Here is an 18,782-nt window from a genome sequence, read left to right as displayed (position 1 = left end):
TCGCCAAACGAAAAGCAAAAAAAACAGTCCTCTATTTCCGCCTTCATTATGGTCAGTTCAAGAAAGTTTGGCGCAAAACATTCCACGGACCTCCAATCATGTTGAAGGATGGCATAACAAATGGGGTTTGCTGCTAGAACCCTCCCTTCTACAGTGTTGTAAAGCAATTCCAGCTAGAAGAACGAATAGCTAGCACTGATATTTTGCAATTGCTTCAGTCCCAACCGATAGCAAAGCAGCTTAAAAAACCATTGAGAAGAACATAAAGTTAGAAGGGCTCGTTGCGTCCCCGAGTCAATTCCCGAGGTAGAACTGACCGCAGCACATGCGATCAGCAAGGTGGCGGATTTGATGAGCGCTAGAGGCCTAGAGCTCGCTCAACATAAGATGGAGGTGGCTATCGTCAACAACTGCAAGTCATGTGGGTGAAGTCGCGATCGCATCAATGCGGAGTTTGAAGCTCATTGGGGTCATAATAGACGATAAGCTGACCTTCGCCAGCCATGTCGACTATGCGCGCAAGAGGGCTTTGACTGCTGTTGCGGCATTATCGAGGATGATGGCCAACAGTTCCAAGGTGTGTGCCAGTTGGCAGGCGTTGCCGTATCTATTCTTAGGTACGGCGGCCCGTCCTGGGCGAGAGCTCTGGGGATAACCAGTTACCTGCGGAAGCTGGAGAGCACGTACCGCTTGATGTGTCTCAGAGTGATATCTGCCTACCGCACGATATCACACGACGCAGCCTGCGTGATTGCGAGTCGGGCTGGTCATCCGGGAAGACGAGGAGTGTTACGACCTACGTGGCACCAGAGGGCCCGCAAACACATCAGGGTGACTTCGGTTGCCAGATGGCAGCGCGAGAGGGATAACTCTTGTAACATATCGAGCTGGGTGGGGGGACCCCATGGGGAAGTTCACTCCCATCTGATACAATTCCTGCCAGGTCATGGCTGCTTCCGGCAGTACCTCTACAGATTTGGGCACGCGGAGAGATCCGTCTGACTGCCCAGGTGTTGATGAAACTGCAGAGCAAATACTGTTCGTATGTCCTCGTTTCGACGTCGAAAGAAGAACTATGCTAGACGTTTGCGGTCAGGACACAACCCCGGATACCCTTATCCAGAGGATGTGCCAAGCGGTGGAGAAGTGGAACGCAGTTTAGACTGCAGCCACTCAGATTGCCTGCAGCTTGCACAGAATCTGGCGCGCCGAGCAGCAGTCGACAAGCATGACTAACTTGTGATTGGTCAGTTAGAGCGAAAACAGGCTGAGCGCGGGGAAGTGAATGAGAGGTTTGCACATGTGGGAGGACACCTGTTTCGGCGCAGGCAGTCTCAGCGGGTGTGAAAGAAAGAAGTCCAGAGATACTGGTTGAACACTGGCAAGAGTATGCTGACAAGCTCCCAACGTGCTACACATGTCAGCTCCAGTCTGTACAGCAATCTGCTGTCAATCAACGCTTGGGCGATACGGTACAGAGTGGTCCTGTTATTTGTCCTATGCGGTCTTGATAAGGTTTTAACATAATTAATCCTCGACCTGCAGTCGGCTTTGACCGCTTGAATACGCGTTCGCGCCGAAGTATCGCCGATGACCACACCCTAGCAGCACACATGTTCCTCATTGGTTTCTGCAACTGATAAGTGACCAGATTCAGTCCCAATCAAGTTGCTGTAACCATTTTTGTTTGACTTGTGCTGCTCGGGCAAGCACGGTGCCGTCCGCGTAGACGAAGATGCAGATGATCTTGGGGAGGCCATGGAAGACGATAAAGACCTGAAAGGACCGGCAAGAGAGGAAGTTGTGAACAAAAGCTAAAATGTTATCAGTGAAACCTCAGTCCACCAGCTGATTTAGCATTAGTGGAGTCCAAGAGCGGTTGCCTTCTAAATATCTAGAGAAACTAGATCGATGGGTTTCCGTTGGGCTAAGGCGCTTTGGTGTACGTCTTCTTATTCGGCGAAGTACGAACTGGCCCCATAGACCCCGAAGAAAAGGCGTTTTGACGGAAACCAAATCTTCCATCAGCCTCAAGTTTTTCACGCCACCTCTATACGACCCTCGATACACAAAAGGTCAGCGAGATAAGGCAAGCGTCATACTATCTTTGATAACTCGACGCGTTGCCGGAAGAGGGTGAGGTCGATGGGGCCCCTCTTGAGGACTGCTGGAATACAGTCAAAGCAGCCATTAACGACGCAGCGGAGAACAACGTCGGGTATATGGGTCGAAGTCGACGGAACGATTGGTTCGACGAAGAGTGCAGACAGATTCTGGAGGAGAAGAACGCAGCGCGGGCGGTCGCGCTGCAGCAAGGTACCCGGCAGAACGTGGAACGTTATAGACGGAAGTGGAGACAGCAGACCCGTCTTTTACAGGAGAATAAACTTCGCCTGGAAGAAGTGAAGTGCGAGGAGATGGAACAGCTGTGCCGTTCTCAAGATACACGCAAGTTCTATCAGAAGCTCAACACATCCCGCAAAGGCTTCGTGCCGCGAGCCGAAATGTGCCGGGATAAGGATGGGAGCATCTTGACGGACGAACGTGTGGTGATCGAAAGGTGGAAGCAGCACTACGAGGAACATCTGAATGACGCTGAGAGTACAGGCAGTGAAAGTCAAGGCAGCGGAGGAGATGACTACGTCAGTTCAGCGGACCAGCCAACCAGCTCCCAGCTTGAGGGAAGTTGAGGATGCCATTCAACAGCTAAAGATGAATAAAGCAGCTGGTAAGGATGGTATCGGAGCTGAGCTCATCAAGATGGGCCCGGAAAAGCTGGCCACTTGCCTGCACAAACTGATAGTCAGAATCTGGGAAACCGAACACCCTAGCAGCACACATGTTCCATAGAAGTTACTGCATTTCGTGTGCGACCAGATTCAGTCACAATCAAGTTGCTGTAACCATGTTTGCTTGACTTGTGCTGCTCGGGCAGCTACCGGAGGAGTGGAAGGAAGGGGTTATATGCCCCATCTACAAGAAAGGCGACAAACTGGAGTGTGAGAACTTTCGAGCGATCACCATCCTTAATGCCGCCTACAAAAGTGATATCCCAGATCATCTTCCGTCGTCTGTCACCATTAGTGAACGAGTTCGTGGGAAGTTATCAAGCCGGCTTCGTTGACGGCCGCTCGACAATGGACCAGATCTTTACTGTACGGCAAATCCTTCAAAAATGCCGTGAATACCAGGTCCCAACGCACCATCTGTTCGTTGATTTCAAGGCGGCATACGACAGTATAGACCGTGTAGAGCTATGGAATCTCGTCCATAATTTTCCATAGCTCCCTGGGAAGCTTACCAGACTGATCAAAGCAACGGTGGATGGTGTGCAAAACTGTGTGAAGATTTCGGGCGAACACTCCAGTTCGTTCGAATCGCGCCGGGGACTAAGACAAGGTGATGGACTTTCGTGCCTGTTGTTCAACATTGCGCTAGAAGGTGTCATGCTGTTATATCCGGATCTCCGATTTTCAACAGATCCAGTCAATTTATTTGCTTCGCTGATGACATGGACATTGTCGGCCGAACATTTGCAAAGTTGGCAGAACTGTACACCCGCCTGAAACGTGAAGCAACAAAAGTTGGACTGGTGGTGAATGCGTCAAAGACAAAGTACATGCTTGTGGGCGGAACCGAGCGCGACAGGGCCCGCCTGGGAAGCAGTGTTGCGATAGACGGGGATACCTTCGAGGTGGTCGAGGAATTCGTCTACTTCGGATCCTTGCTAACGGCTGACAACAACGTTAGTCGTGAAATACGAAGGCGCATCGTCTGTGGAAGTCGGGCCTACTACGGGCTCCAGAAGAAACTGCGGTCGAAAAAGATTCGCCACCGCACCAAATGTGTCATGTACAAGACGCTTATAAGACCGGTTGTCCTCTACGGACATGAAATATGGACAATGCTCGAGGAGGACTTGCAAGCACTCGGAGTATCCGAGAGACGGGTTGTTAGGACCATCTTTGGCGGTGTGCAAGAAGACGGTGTGTGGCGGCGAAGAATGAACCATGATGAGCTCGCCCAACTCTACGGCGAACCCAGTATCCAGAAGGTAGATAAAGCCGGAAGGGTACGATGGGCAAGACATGTTGCAAGAATGCCGGACAGCAACCCTGCAAAGATGGTGTTCGCTTCCGATCCGGCAGGTACGAGACGGCGTGGAGCGCAGCGAGCGAGATGGGCAGACCAGGTGCAAAACGACTTGGCGAGCGATGTTAACTAACTAAATAAATGAAAACTCGACGCGTCTCATCCGACCACCAAAGGAGAGCTCTTTTCGGGCTTATTTTCAACTACGTCGAGTTCAACTGCTTTTGATCGAATAATGCAAAGTGACAAACATTGGTCACAGTTTTGTACACATGCAGACGTAATGTGATGTCTTCTGTAGACCTTTTCAGAGGTGTATTCTGTAGAGATGCAGTTGTTCACACGTTCTTCGGACAGCTAAAATCACCGCACCCGCTAATGTTCTGCTAATATCGTATTAACTAACGGTATGAGCATGACTGGAATCAAATAACTTCAATATTGATGTTTTTCGAGATGTCAATTAATCGATCAGTTGATTCAATGTGTGATTACGCTAATTGCTGTCAATAGCAAAATATTAACTAAAATAAGTTTGCCCTAAGCTAGAAGACACAGTATTATTGGTCCTTTAGCAATTCTTCGTACATCTTCATAAGCCCACACATTTGTTGCTCAACAATTTCACGCTTTCCCTATAGGTACCGCACATTTCCGATTCATATCTTATTACCTTTATTAACTTGCACCGATGGATGTCCGAAACAGAACTCAGCTCCCAGTAAACCATCACTCAACAGTAAACATCAACATGTGCCGCCTTCTTTGAGTTTATAAATCCAGCAAACGACATTCCGGCCGCCACGGTATCAACAACCAACGGAACGCTGGTATGAGTGAGTGAATGAGTGAACACCCCAAAGCATAAACAAACCCCACCACGTTTCGTCTCGCAATCTACCGACTGTCGAACAGTGGAAAACCTCCTTCCGCAAACACACGCAACACCATCTGATCCGTTCCATCATCATCAGCCAGCCAGCCAGCCGAGCCAGCGGCAGGCCATGGTGAGTGTGTGCTCTGGACAAATTACTTTTGTCCGATCCGGGCGGGGTATGGTCTGGTCCCAGCCAGCAGCCGCTGCTGAGCTGGCCGCCGACAACATACGGAATGGAAGAAGTTCAAGAATTTGAAGTTTGACAGAGCAGGAATAATGTAATTGGTGCTCGAATTATTCTCTAGTTCCGTTTTTCGTGACAACTTTTAGTTAGGCTTAGTTTATTTTCAAAAATCTGTTACAAATAATTTCCTGTTATAAATATTTTCCTAATCTTCAATTTAGATTCTTTTTCTTTATTGAATTTTTTGTACTTTTTATTTTCTACATTATTTCATATTTCTTAAATTCTTTTGTTTTTTCCTAATCTTTGAACCTCTCTTTTATTCATACTACAATGTTAATTTGTTATCTTTTCATGTTCAACTTTCTACAAATCTTAAATTCAATATTATGACAATTATTGTTCTATTTCTAGCTTTGTTCCTTCGGTTCTTTCAATCTGTAACTAATCTTTGTCATTTATTCAACCACGTAAATCAACTTGGATTATTTCCCAAGATTTTTTTAATTGTTGGGATGAATAAATAAATTTGATCAAATTTAATAGGTGACGACGTTTTCGAAATATCATTTTTGATTTTATGAGTGAAAGGCTTCTTTTTCTTCAAAGGCTCTACATTCTAACCGGATCTTGGCTTGCTTTTCAACTTAGTATTCTGTTAGCATTTCCTCAGTTATTAATTGAAAGCTCATCCATGCCCACCAGTGCATGAGTATGCATCTTGTGTGGCAAGTACAATTGATACACGTGCCCAGGGTGTCGAGAATGTGTCCAACTCGAAAACATCATAGACCGAGAATCTAACTCGCCATCTCCAGATTGACAATTCCACGCATTTGCTCACATGGCTACTGGAGACCCCATGAGTGAAAGTATTAACCATTATTTAGTGATTGTGATTATATTGCATCCAATTAGTATTAGTCTGATAAAGATCTTATCCTAAACCGATTAAAGGTTGATTTCCTGCACTTTTCAATGAGCTTTCACTATAGCCTCCATTTGAAAATTGTAGAAAATAAAAAATAAAACTAACTGCGAGGGAGATGTCGAGCCGGGCTGGCTGGCTGGCGAAATACGCACAGAGGGAAAAATCAGAGTTTTCGAATCGGCCACAGTTAGTCGTTGGGCCGGCCGTCGCCGCGCCGTCACGCAGTAAAGTAAAGAAGGAATGAGGCAAGCAGACAGCCAGCAGTCAACTCCTAAGCGGCAGGGAACATTGCATTTTAAATTAATCTGCGCTCGGCAGTCTTCGCTCAGCCGGAGTTGGGATCGGGTTAACTTTGGTTGGTACTCCGTGGCTCGTCGCGTGGTGCGTCGTCGCGGTTGTTTTTATCAACGTCGTCTTCGTTGCGCGCGTGTTGCTTACGGATTTGCCGCGTGTTGCGCGTGAGCTCGTTTTAGTTTTGTTTTGTCGCGTCCGGCCGGACAGTCAGCGCCGTCGCCGTTGTAAAAGACGGCGTGTGTTCATGATTTTCTTTGAATCGAATAAACAGGCTTTGGGTGGGAAGGATATGTGGTGTGGATGGTGCGCGGTCGAGGTGCACTGCCAGTGGAGTAATTAAGATACATACTGATATGCTTATGCCAGATGTGTATAGAAGATACGATAGCATGGGGAGTGTTTCGGATCGTGTCAATCGATGATCTAAAGGATATGCAATGTGCAGAGTAGGGTGAAAGCGAAACGCAAGGGTTCCATTCCACTATTCATCATGCCTACTCAACGGTCATCAGTGAAAATCGATTAGGTGCAAAACATGACGTGTGCGTGACTCGAGAATTATTGTCGGTAAAAGTGCTTGCACTTTTGTTCAGTGTTTAGCGAGGGAGATGCATGATGAACATTTTTTGTTGTGATTGATGATTGTTACGGATACATTTAATAACCTGTAATATAGTGATGCATAATGGTAAGCTCAAGATGATAAATAATATATTTATTGAAATGGTCTTTTTCAAATTTTTATATAAAATTTTGAAATATTTTAATACAACCGTTGTATTGAAAATTTACAATTTCGTAATACTTTAAAATAGTATATGTATAAAAAGCTTAAATTTTCTGTATTAATATCTTACAGAATTGTATATGCCAAGATATTATATGTACAATGATTGTATGATTTGCTTTTTTGTGTATGTTAATAATAGATTTTCTAAAGCTTGAATGAATAATGGAAATTTGATAAACTCCTCTGGGTTACGTAACGCTAAATTTGATGATTTTGGACCCCCTTTGATGGAAGGTATTTTTTTGTATGGATCGTAACGCTCGGCCTGACCCCCTTCCACCCCTACCCCTCTTCATTGCCGTTGATTAAAAAAACATCGTATAGACTCTTCTATTCCATTTTCTTATTATTAATTTTAAAACATACTTTAGACACAACAAATGTTAAATGTTAAATGACACAAGCCAGAAACACAATTGAACATTGATAAACCATAATTTACCCTATGCACAAGATCCAAGAGAAAAGGCATGTAGTTGTCAATTGGGATCGTTATGATGCCTTCACCAGGAATTTGAAAAAATCAACACCATCCTGGAGAATGTCGTAAATTTATTGCCTTTGCAGCTTCCACCATCTGAAAGGTTGGATCTCCACGAGGCGAAGAACAAAGCGTATGAATGTGTATTGCAAACATTCGATTTTAATCACTTCAAGGTCTCTGACTGACGTTATACATTACGTATTTCCGGTATGTCATCGTATTAATTTGGAAATAAACTTCGGCAGAAGTAGTTCACTTAGATATATTGAAGATATCTCCACTGTTCCCACTCATAGCTCATTATCAGCGCCCCTAATGCTGAGGGGTGGTGTTTGGGTCATGACCAGGTCCCCAGCAAAATCTTGTGTGTCAAAACCAACCAGTTTTACTTGTCGCTTACATATTTGGGTAACAACATAACCTACATTTAAGGTCCTAAAAATTGTCGCCTTTGAGCCTCAGGCGACTAAACCTGGCCCTAGTTATATCCTTAGCTACGTGCTTGAGAGATATCCGATATGATTTGTGATCAATTGGAACTGCAACTGCTATACGAAAATTTGGGCAAACGTTTGCTTATTTTTATATTGGCTCTGGCAAAATGCAGCTCTGGTCTAGATTGCGAGAAGTTCAAGCAAAAACCATTCTGCCACTCAAGTAGGACAAAATCCAATCTAGAAATCTCATGTGAGGTCGTAAGTACTCCACTGCGCAAAGCTGCGGTACAGTGTCGGAAGCCTTTGAAAACTTTGGAATAGCACATCAGATTGGAAGTGGCTGAGCAGTGTGGCACGAATCTGTGTTGATAATCAGAAATCAATGGTTTTGCGGCTGGTGGAGCATTGTTTCAAGGAGTTTACCAAGCCGGCAAAAATGCAAATTCCACGATAGTTCATAATACGAGGCTACGTTCAGTGATCACCATATAAGAGGTTTTCCACAATGTCGTAGATTTTGTTTAGTTTAGCGACTGGTTAAAAAACAGCACAAGTTCTACTACAGCTCCCAAAACGGCTCTTCGAGATAAATGATTAAAGTCCAGCTTATTCAGACTAAGGCCTAAGTGGCCTGTATCGTACACAAAAGATTTCTCATTTGTCATACGACGAGTTAGTACTATCCCATTTAATTCCACCACTTGAATGTAACTTGACTTGACTTGACAAGTGAATACATTCCACCTAAAAGCTCGTGATGATTTTCTAATCAAAAGAGTTTTCCATCCCGATCGTTCCGTGGTTGTACGTCGTCTGCAAAAAGGCCTATAAGGGTTCGCAAATCATCTTCACCTAATCGATCCAACTTGCTTGTTACGCTCCTTGCCTTTTTGTGTCCGTAGGATCGAGAATCATTTTCACTGGATTATTGTCCGACACTACAGTTGCCGATTTTTGCGGTGTAAATGATGTATGTTTATCCCAACAGCTGCTGCAATTCACGGGACATGGTTCGCAGCACTTTTCTTCTGAATACTACAAGTGCACGTTGCACCTCCACGAGCATTGTCTAAGTTTTGTCTCCGTGAAGAACCAAAGGTCTGATAGGTATGCATTTTGTAATTAGTCAGACGGCGAAATCTATTCAATCAAAATTCGTTGTGGATTATCAGCCACAATGCGTCTCCGCATTTCTCTGCTGGTATCGTTTATGGCTGTGACCAGTGGGTCCAAATACGCGAACTAATCTCGAACCACTGATTTAAACTTGTGGTGGGTGGCCCGCATTGTATTTTTCTGAGGATCTTCCTATTATGTACTTCGTAATCGAGGTATCATCTGGCGTACCCTGGTAGCACGACCGACCTTGTGGAAATCACTCAAGACTATTTCTTGCCGTAATTCTCAAGCTATCCTGATTGGGACGATAGAGGTATTGGTTTTCAGTTTTTTTGGGATCAAAAACGGGGTTTTATGTTTTCATCCGACGTTTCAGACACATGCCTTTTTCAACTATGTTCCGTTTTGTTGTCACATTAGCCCTCAGTATAGGACCTATTAAGAAAGTTTCCTGATTGGTTCCACAGGCTTGCGGAAACCATCTATTTCATCAAGGGAGCTGTCGCATCAGCTCTATTGAGTCTTACTTAAAACCAGGACTTAGGTTAGTTCGGCTTGAACGGCACATGGTCGCTTTGATAAAAACTTTTTGCGGATTCATGCAGCTTTTTATAGAAGTTTCAGAACCCACTGTCAAACCCCACCACATCCTAGGCAAACAACAGAATTCACAGTGGCCAGGGGAGGGATCGTCAAGCCCTTGGATGTATTCTCTGTTCATATACGTTCATGTTGTAAATTTTGACATTTTATGAAAAGAAAATTGGAAACGAGGAACACATTTTGAAAGATGTTGGAGAACACATTCGCGGCTTCGTCCACGTAATCGAACTTGGAAACGAGCTTTTATATCACGCAAAAAAAAGCGTTCATGAATTCGTGAACTAACGAGTTCACGGTGTATTTTTTCGGGAACAACAGTCACGGATTCGGGAATACACTCACGTTTTCTGGAACGTTCTGGAAAACGTGACTGGTGTTCCCGAATCCATGAATTAAATCACGGTGTATTTTTGCTGGTTCACGAATTCGGGAACGCTTTTTTTTTTGCGTGTAATAGGAGGAGTTTATGTTTTCTGCAGATTTATCAGCCAAGCAATACTTGCGTACGTTCTTAAGTTCATTGCGAAAATTTCGTAGCTCAACCGTTCATAAAGACCTTATTTTGACGGTGAAACTTTTCAATCTCTCCGGAGATATAATTCACGATTCTCCACAGACCTCCGATTCCCTTTATTTCTACAATAGAATGCTAGCCGGTAGCGAGCGTCCAGGGTAGGATGACCCTACGTTGTGATTTAACTTTATGGCGATGCTCCGAGCGACGAATGAAGGAAATATTGGTTCAGACTGGACTATGAATTTTATTGCCTCCGAGAGACAGCGTGCCTGCTCGGAGGTTACTATGAACACTGAACAGAACATGATTTCATGATGATGAACTCTTAGTACGGATACAATACAAATTATAATTTGGGGACGTGCGCAAAAACATTCAAATTTAAATCTAATTAGACTATCTGCGCGCTAAACGATCGCATTGCGATCAGTGTTGGCGCGCTGAATGAAACAATTGTACACAGAACAGAAAACAAATAAAGCAATGCACGCTGCTCTGTTTGGCGCGTTCCTCTTCGCACTCAGCAGCATTGCACAGCGACGATGACGACGGCGCGAACATAGGGTAAATCACTACTTGGGCCTATGGACCCGGTTCCCGGCTCACTGCGCAGAAAACTAATGATTTATACTGTTTGAAAGCCGTAGGTTCATGATTGATAATTTTTAAAAAGTCTCCCATTTATTTTTCACAATACTCCATATTTTTCAACCACTTGTTTTACTTCTAGTTGATCCAATCGTAGAAAATAAAAATGTAGATTTCAAAATTTCGCTCTCCGATGCCACACCACTGAGCCACTCCGGCTCCCCGATTCTTTCCACTTTTACAAAACGGTATAATCAAATAAACACCTACCTGAAAATTGTCACAGTGCTCGATACAACCATAGCTTGAAGCTGTTAATCACCACACCATAATTCTAAACACACGCGCTTCAATTCTTCCTAATTTTTCTTTGCACTAGAACTTATTTAAACACATTAGAATACATTTTAAAATGTATCCTCAAACCGAACAAAAAATCACCTCGGCCCAAAAACTTCTTGCCGCACCGTGCTGCCAAAAGGGCAGGAGTATGAAAATGATCCTTCATTGTTAATAGGAAAACTGTCTAATACGTTGAAGCTATCATGTTATTTATAATTCTCTCGATTTCAAAAGGTGAAAAAAATATTGTTTTTAAGTATTTGAAAGAAATTTGGATGAGTAAATATATCTTCTCAACCAAATAAAAATGATTATGAATAATACCATCTGGCATCTTGTTGTCGTGGAACGTGCATATTTTTGTTTACGTCGCATTTTCTACCGTCCCGAGAGAGAAAGAGAGTAATAAGTTGAGAGATTGAGCAAAATTTTGCTTAGGCCGGGAACTGGTTTAGAAATGGGCCGGAAATTAAATCGCTATGACTGAAATGAGTGCTGCACCTCGTTCAAAGACATTCAAATAAAAGCTATTTTGAACGATATTAAGCACGGATAGCTATTTTTTAACCAGAAGTGAACTTCAATGCAGTATCATACAGCCCACAAAATTCAGGAAAAGTTGCTTCCTGTCATAAATATCAATTAAATAATGCAGTCGTATGCAAGTTAGGCCGGGAATGGGGTAAGAAACCCTACCGTCGCTCCAAAACGAACGTTTTGCTATTACGGTCTGCTGCTGCTGTTGCTTTTGGTTGGTTTCTATTGGTTCCTACTTTCGATTCAATAATTGAATGTGATGGCACGGCTGATGATGGTTTATCGGGATGGATGGATTGATTCGATTGATGCATGTCTCTGATGCAACGTACACACCAGTCAAGCAGTTTGACGAACATTGACTCCACCCTCAAGAAAACGCTTCGGTTGCTGCTTTGTTGGAACGTGTGTGAAGCTGTTCGAACAACCATTTGACAGTTGGGGGCTCGGTTGGAAAAAATTAAAACGGTTTGATTTTGGTTTGAGTTGTCGGGGGTGGAGTCAAGGTTCGCCGAACATGTTTGAGCATTTGTAGTGAAGTTGCACAAACCCCCATAAATTTTCTGATGGTTGATGCTCACGTTGGCGCTTCGGTCGTTCGTGTGTGATATTGTTGGTCGAATAAATTGATTGTTCGTGGCGGTGTTGGTAAAACTTGATGGATGTTTGAATAAACGAGAGGTGGAGTCAATGTTGGTCAAACTGCTTGACCGTGTGTACGTTCCATGATGTGATCGAATTGAATTGGTCTGCTGAAATGACGATCAGCCCGGCCAGTGGCGTAGCCACGGGGTGGTTTTGGGCATAAACCCCCCCCCCAAAGACAACATTTTTAGAAGAATTTTTTTTTTCGAAAAAAAAATGTTCGGAAAACCCTCCTCAGACCAACTTTCTGGCTACGCCACTGAGTCCGGCTGATGCACTCTAACTTTCACCTACTCAGTGACTGAGTAAAATTGTATTGCCATCTCTTTTCTTCTCAGTTTCCGTCAAAAGCAGGATTACTCATAGTTTTGAGTTGTCCTTCTTTTGACGGAAATTGAGTAAAATTTCCGTGGGATAGAAAGAGAAAGCAATACAATTTTACTCAGTCACTGAGTAGGTGAAAGTTAGCGTGTTCACTGGAACGTTATTCAAAACGGTGCAGAAGAAAAAGCTTTATCCAGCGTCCATCTGTTGCAGCAGCTCCCTCTCTCGCCGTCCGGTAGCCAAAATGTAATCCACCACGGGAATCACTTCACCCCATCACAAACGAGCTCTCGGATCTCGTCACCTACATATTTAAAGTTTCTTTCCTCCCTTTGAGAGTAACAACAACAGGCCTAGAACACCTATCCTGTTCCCCGAACCTTTCGCTGGAGACGAAGCTCTGCCCCAGTTGAATATAAATTCGGAACAACTTGAAGCTTCTGACCCATAACACACCCAGGGTAATCACACGGCTAGAAGTCATCGAGTAACAAATGGATAACCAAGGTAGCGAGGAATTTCCGGCACTCTGTAACTATAGGCGTACTACAAGATATCCCCATTTGACTCCATTCAGTTCAACTAATAACCGTGGTGAACGTCAGCCTCCCATGTGGTGCTATCCCGCTTAGGTATTCTAATACCATACAAAAAGTAATTTGTTATGCGTTTGGTATTGTAATAACAGAGTATGTTTTGTTTGAAGTATTTTACATATTAATTTTTGGTATTTCTCCTTTGGTATTTTACCTCTTATGCAAGGCAAGTTCATAACAGTGTGAGGAATCAATAATAGAATTAGGTATTACAGTCAAACCTCCATGAGTCGATGTTGAAGGGACCGTCGACTCATGGATATATCGAGATGTAGAATAGAAAATCCTTGGGAAGCTGATTGAAGGGACCATCACAGTAACCCAGAAAATATTTTTTAATATGGCATAATTTGCTTCCATGAGTCGATATCGAGTCATGGAACATCGACTCATGGAGGTTTTACTGTATTGAGTTATTTTCTTCTTCTCGGGCGGGAATTGAAAATAAGGTGAGCGAGCTGGTCAATAAGTTCCCATCCCCACTCCATCTTCTTGGGGATATGAACTTGAAACCGCACCATACAGCCTGGGGCGGTCCACAGTCGGACACGGCCGCTCTGCTAAAGGCCTTCGAGGTAGCAAACCCTCCCGAAGTTTCCACTTGGAGAGTATTTTGCCTCCTTCCTCCAATCCATCCACACCAGAAACCTAACCTTGGAAAAATTGCAATCCTTCCGGATGACTCTGGCTCCCCACTGAACCAGCCCTTCTCCGTCGCAGAACATACTCGTTTTTTCCAAGATCAGTGGCAAATCTTCAGGACCGGATGGGATAGGCTAACCTATTGCCGAACAAAACAAGCGAGACTTGGAGATGTCCTCCAAGAACCTTTCAAGCAGGGTTATCATACCGATCTATGCATAGACATCTCGACGGCGTTCAATCACACCTGGATGCCCTTCCCTAGCAGCACACATGTTTCACATAGGTTATTGCAACTTATATGCGACCAGATTTAGTCACAAACAAGTTGCTTCAACCATTTTCGTCTGACTTGTGCTGCTCGGGTTAGTGCTCTATCAGCTCGCCGAATAGGGATTTGCGGGTCATAACTTCGCCTCTAATCGCCATTTTTGATACCTCAAGGAATACCTTCCAAAAGGAAACTGGAGCACCCTAAGGGTCTATCCTGGTGGTTACACTTTTCTTGATGGGTACTTCCGTCATCCGCCGGTAGACATCCATATCTTTGACTACACCGATGATTCCCTGTTAGTGCTTACAGGGGATACCCCCGGTCTCACCCGTATTAGAACACAATCAGCAGTTGGGCCACCTCAATTGGGTTTCCGATGACAGCCAGTAAGTGTGTTCATGGCCATGGATGGATTCTACTCCTTCAAAGCCATTGTTGTATGCCGGGTAGCAGACTGCCGCATCATTGTCGGTAATTGAGTGGATCAAGAGGAAAATTGTACGGTCATCTGTGTACGATAACTACGGGCTCTTTATGATCCGATGCGAATCGTTGACGTAGATTAGAAAAATCAGCTGACCTAGATGACTTCCTTGTAATATACCGGATGTTGCATAGAACCAATAAGATATAGACCCTAGTAACATTTTGGCTTTATGTGGTTTTATAACACTCTTGAAGAGTAAATTATGGCCCTCAAGAGCGTTACAAAACTGAAAATGTTGCTTGGGGAGTCTTCAATCATCACCATCAATTGTCGGTCGGAGATGTACGATAGAAACCAGCGAGGAAGGTTTCCGCAACTACCGAATCTGTCGAGTTTTGCAATCACGATGACATGGTATATCTTATCAAATTCAACAGATAAGTTATCGTCCGGACCGGGATTTTTTGATGATTTCAGTTGAGATGCGGCCTTGTATCAGCATCCACATCAAATGCACCAAACATATGTACCGCCAAAGACACTTTGCTAGCAGCGTGGGTGCTTACTCTTCCAATGGTTTTAAGACACTCTTGAAGAGTAAATAATGGTGTTCAAAAACGTTATAAAACTTAAAATGTTGCTTGAGCTATACGCTGGAAAATTTCTCGGCGCTTAGACGACACGTCATTTAGCTGCATCGAAGGCGGAAACACAGAATCCTTTCGCTGTTCATAGACATATTTCCAAAAACGTTTCGGGTGCGAGCGCAGGCTGCGCTAAATTTATTGCTCGTATTAAAAAAAACATGTTTGATTGGGTCGCTTGTACTCGTGATTGAGCCTAACGTAGTGGTTTCTGAGTGGTACTGTACGGTGCCTCATGTCTTTTAAACATTTTGACGAAAGTCAAAATGTCCAAAATGTCAAAATTCACACCGCAGTTTGCACATCCTATTGTTCCAAGGTAGTCTCCCAATCTAATGAAGACAATAACTCATCGATACTTCGATTATCGGCTCTTGAGGAATTGTATGAAACTGACACTTCTGAAGCATTAGAATTGTACGCCACATTATGAGTGACTGTTTCTAGCAATGGAGAATGACGAGCAATAGCTTGAAATACGGACGGAGAATGGACAGCTGTACCACCAGTTTCTTCAGCGAACTTGGCCTTCCCTGACACTCCAGCCCGAATGCAAGTCCTACCCAGGCTTACGGGATTTCCCTGATCTCCTGCAGAGGATCTAAGGCCTACCGCTTCAGTGATTGAACAATGAGTCGCACTCTAACGCCAATTCCATAGATAGCTTAGCTTGCAGTTTTTCGAAGGTTTTAAATTCTGATTCCACCACTACACAACATGTACTAGAATGTTTGTCCAAAGTATTTAGAAAACACTTTCAATCATTTGAGATGCTGTCTAATTCTGCTGTCTGCCTCGGGACTTCAGTACACATGGATCTGATTTTAAAATGATTTTTGCATAACCAACCAAACCAAGGGCTTTTAGGGATAGTTGAAGGCCATGTCCCACCTAAATTGGCGTTACCCAAACCTTCGGAGAACAGCCCAAGAATAGTCGTTAAATCTAAGGTCAACGTACCTGTATTATAACGGCATCAATACAAGGATACTTCCCCACGGTAACTGGTTCATGACTATCATACTGATTTTGTTAGTCCCCATTGTTTAAGCTAAACAACGTTTGCATTTAAAAAAAATGGCAAAAATTGCCGATTTTTCATGGACACACCTTCACCCGCACTGACAAAACTACCCATTAGGGTGGTTCAAAAAATCGATTTTGCTCCACAACGCTCATCTATTCTGTATCATGTTCTGAGTGTCCTGATTTAGCACAAGTCGTTTCAAGTTTGCATGCAGATTAGTATGGGAAAATTTATTTTTTTCATAATACTTTTTTTTCTTTATTTAAGTGATTTTTAATTTTAAAATTAAGTTCATCACTAGTTTCATAATACTGATTTTGGCGCTTCCCTATTAAGCGCAGGTCAAAAGAAAACCTGCATAGCTCAAAGGAATACTTAAGGGCTTTCACTCAACGAAAACCACGTCTTCATTAATCGTTTCAATAATTAGTAACCACCCATGCAGCATCAATCATAGTAACCCATGAGTCAGCAGACAAAAATTGACAGCTCTATCAGTCGAACTCTGACCGTGATGGCAAAACAGTGAATCAATTCGATTCAGAAGTGTGCGCGTTCAAAGAACGGCACCCAGCCGCGTCGAAAAGGACGTCATGCAGCTATATGTGGACGCCGGATACGCCTGTGCCGACATCTACAACATCTTGGCACTATTAGACACAATCACAGCATCGAAAGAAAGTCCGGTTCCGGACGGCCGACGACCCTAAGCGACAAGAAGCTCCAAAGGGATCTGAAGAGGAAAACCGAGGGAAAAGTGGCTAAATTGCTGCGTGCGCATGGCCGAGAGGTCGAAGGTCAACCGGCCAAACAGTGAAAAAGTCAGGTGGGAGGCACGACACCATGTTTTTGCAGCCAACATCTCAGTGTAAAATTCATGATAGTATGTGTTTTGTTTACAAACATCACATTTGATTCTCATTAGGATACAGTACTATCGGTGGGATACGGTCGCGCAATGTTGGCTGGAAAAAGCACCTGGCGAACCTTCCATGGGAAATTTATCAAAAGCAATTATCTGTCTTTGCTTTTTTTTATCACCATCCGAAGAAAGTCCATTTTTTAATGCAAACTTTATTTAATAAGATAAATATATTGTATTCAGAATGCCTACGTAGGTTGGGCTTACGGTGTGCCAAGTTTGGCCCCCTTCCTTCTCGCCGGAGTCCTTCTGGCAATGGACCTTCCAGACGGATGAAGAACTGGTTGTGAAAACAAAATTTCACATTAATGAATTAATAAAAACCACCGTGAGAACCACCGTAAGAACTGGTTGTGAAAACAAAATTTCACATTAATGAATTAATAAAAAAAACACCGTGAGAACGAGGAGCCTTTGATTACAGTAAGCACATAATTTGTTAAACATATTATATAACAGATGCGACGACCGATTGTACCTGAAGATACTCAACCCAGTCGACATTGAAGAGCCCAGCACTGACAAAAGCATAGCTGTATGCTGCAAAGCTAGCAATCCAAATCTATAAAATGTTCGTCTAGTCAACTTACCAATTTGTATTTCGGGTTAATGTCAAGGAACATATTTAATTTTTGGTCAATATCTCAGAAGATGAGACTTCCCAGAGTTCGAAGTTTTAAAAGATGATTTCCCAATAACGCCCAAAGAAGATTAAAAGACAATAAGGTGTACGATAGGTTTTGTTATATTTTATGTTTGATCTATATATGTGACCCCATCGGATTCATTTTAAGTTCATAACTAAAAATAATTTAGAAATAACCATGCAGCCACAACTCATTGAAGTTTATATTTTTCAAAAAATATTGTTATAGGGGTCATAAAACCCCCCTGACAATAATAGAACAAAACCTGCCATAGCCGTCTTTTCCCCTACGTTCAAATCATTTTACCATAGAACAACCTTCCGCATGATGCACAGTAACTTTGTATCCTAAATGAAGTTTTCAAAACGGTTATATGTATGTTAGAGATGGTCGGGTTTCGGGTTTTCAAATTTAGGAAAATTAGAACAATGTCGGGTTAGGGTCGGGTACGGGTTTGAGAGATGATAAAATGTTGGGTCTTGGTCGGGTACTAGTTTAAGTATTGAATATTTTTTTATTCGCTTCTGGTAATTTTAAGGCTTGTTCGTTTTTTGGGCCTATATCCTTTTAAGTGTAATACGAAATTAAAAATATTTTGTTTTAGTTTTCCGCCAAAAAATTTTTTGGGTCCAGCTCGGGTTTAAGACTGCAAAAATTGTCGGGTACGGGTCGGGTTCGGGTTTGATAAGATTTTTCATTCCGGGTTCGGGTCGGGTCCGGGTTTAAAAGGAATTTCTAAATCGGGTTCGGGTCGGGTTCGGGTTTACAAAATGTGAAACCCGACCATCTCTAATGTATGTATATTGAATTATTTCGCTTTATGATTGTCTATTGAACTT

The 18,782-nt window shown here is 43.2% G+C and overlaps 1 protein-coding gene across 1 annotated transcript in view; it reads left to right on the top strand.

Annotated features, from left to right (window-relative positions):
- The first annotated feature begins 6,300 nt into the window (after positions 1 to 6,300).
- The window catches only part of LOC134212997 (kinesin-like protein CG14535), a 501,209-nt gene continuing 488,727 nt past the window's right edge, over positions 6,301 to 18,782 (top strand). The window contains exon 1 of the mRNA XM_062691425.1: positions 6,301 to 7,066. The gene's annotated coding sequence lies outside the window, so the exon portion shown is untranslated. The remainder of the gene's footprint in view (positions 7,067 to 18,782) is intronic.

This window comes from Armigeres subalbatus, chromosome 2 (genome assembly GCF_024139115.2).
Source record: "Armigeres subalbatus isolate Guangzhou_Male chromosome 2, GZ_Asu_2, whole genome shotgun sequence".
NCBI classification, from domain to species: domain Eukaryota; kingdom Metazoa; phylum Arthropoda; class Insecta; order Diptera; family Culicidae; genus Armigeres; species Armigeres subalbatus.
This window is presented reverse-complemented; position numbering and strand designations above follow the sequence as displayed.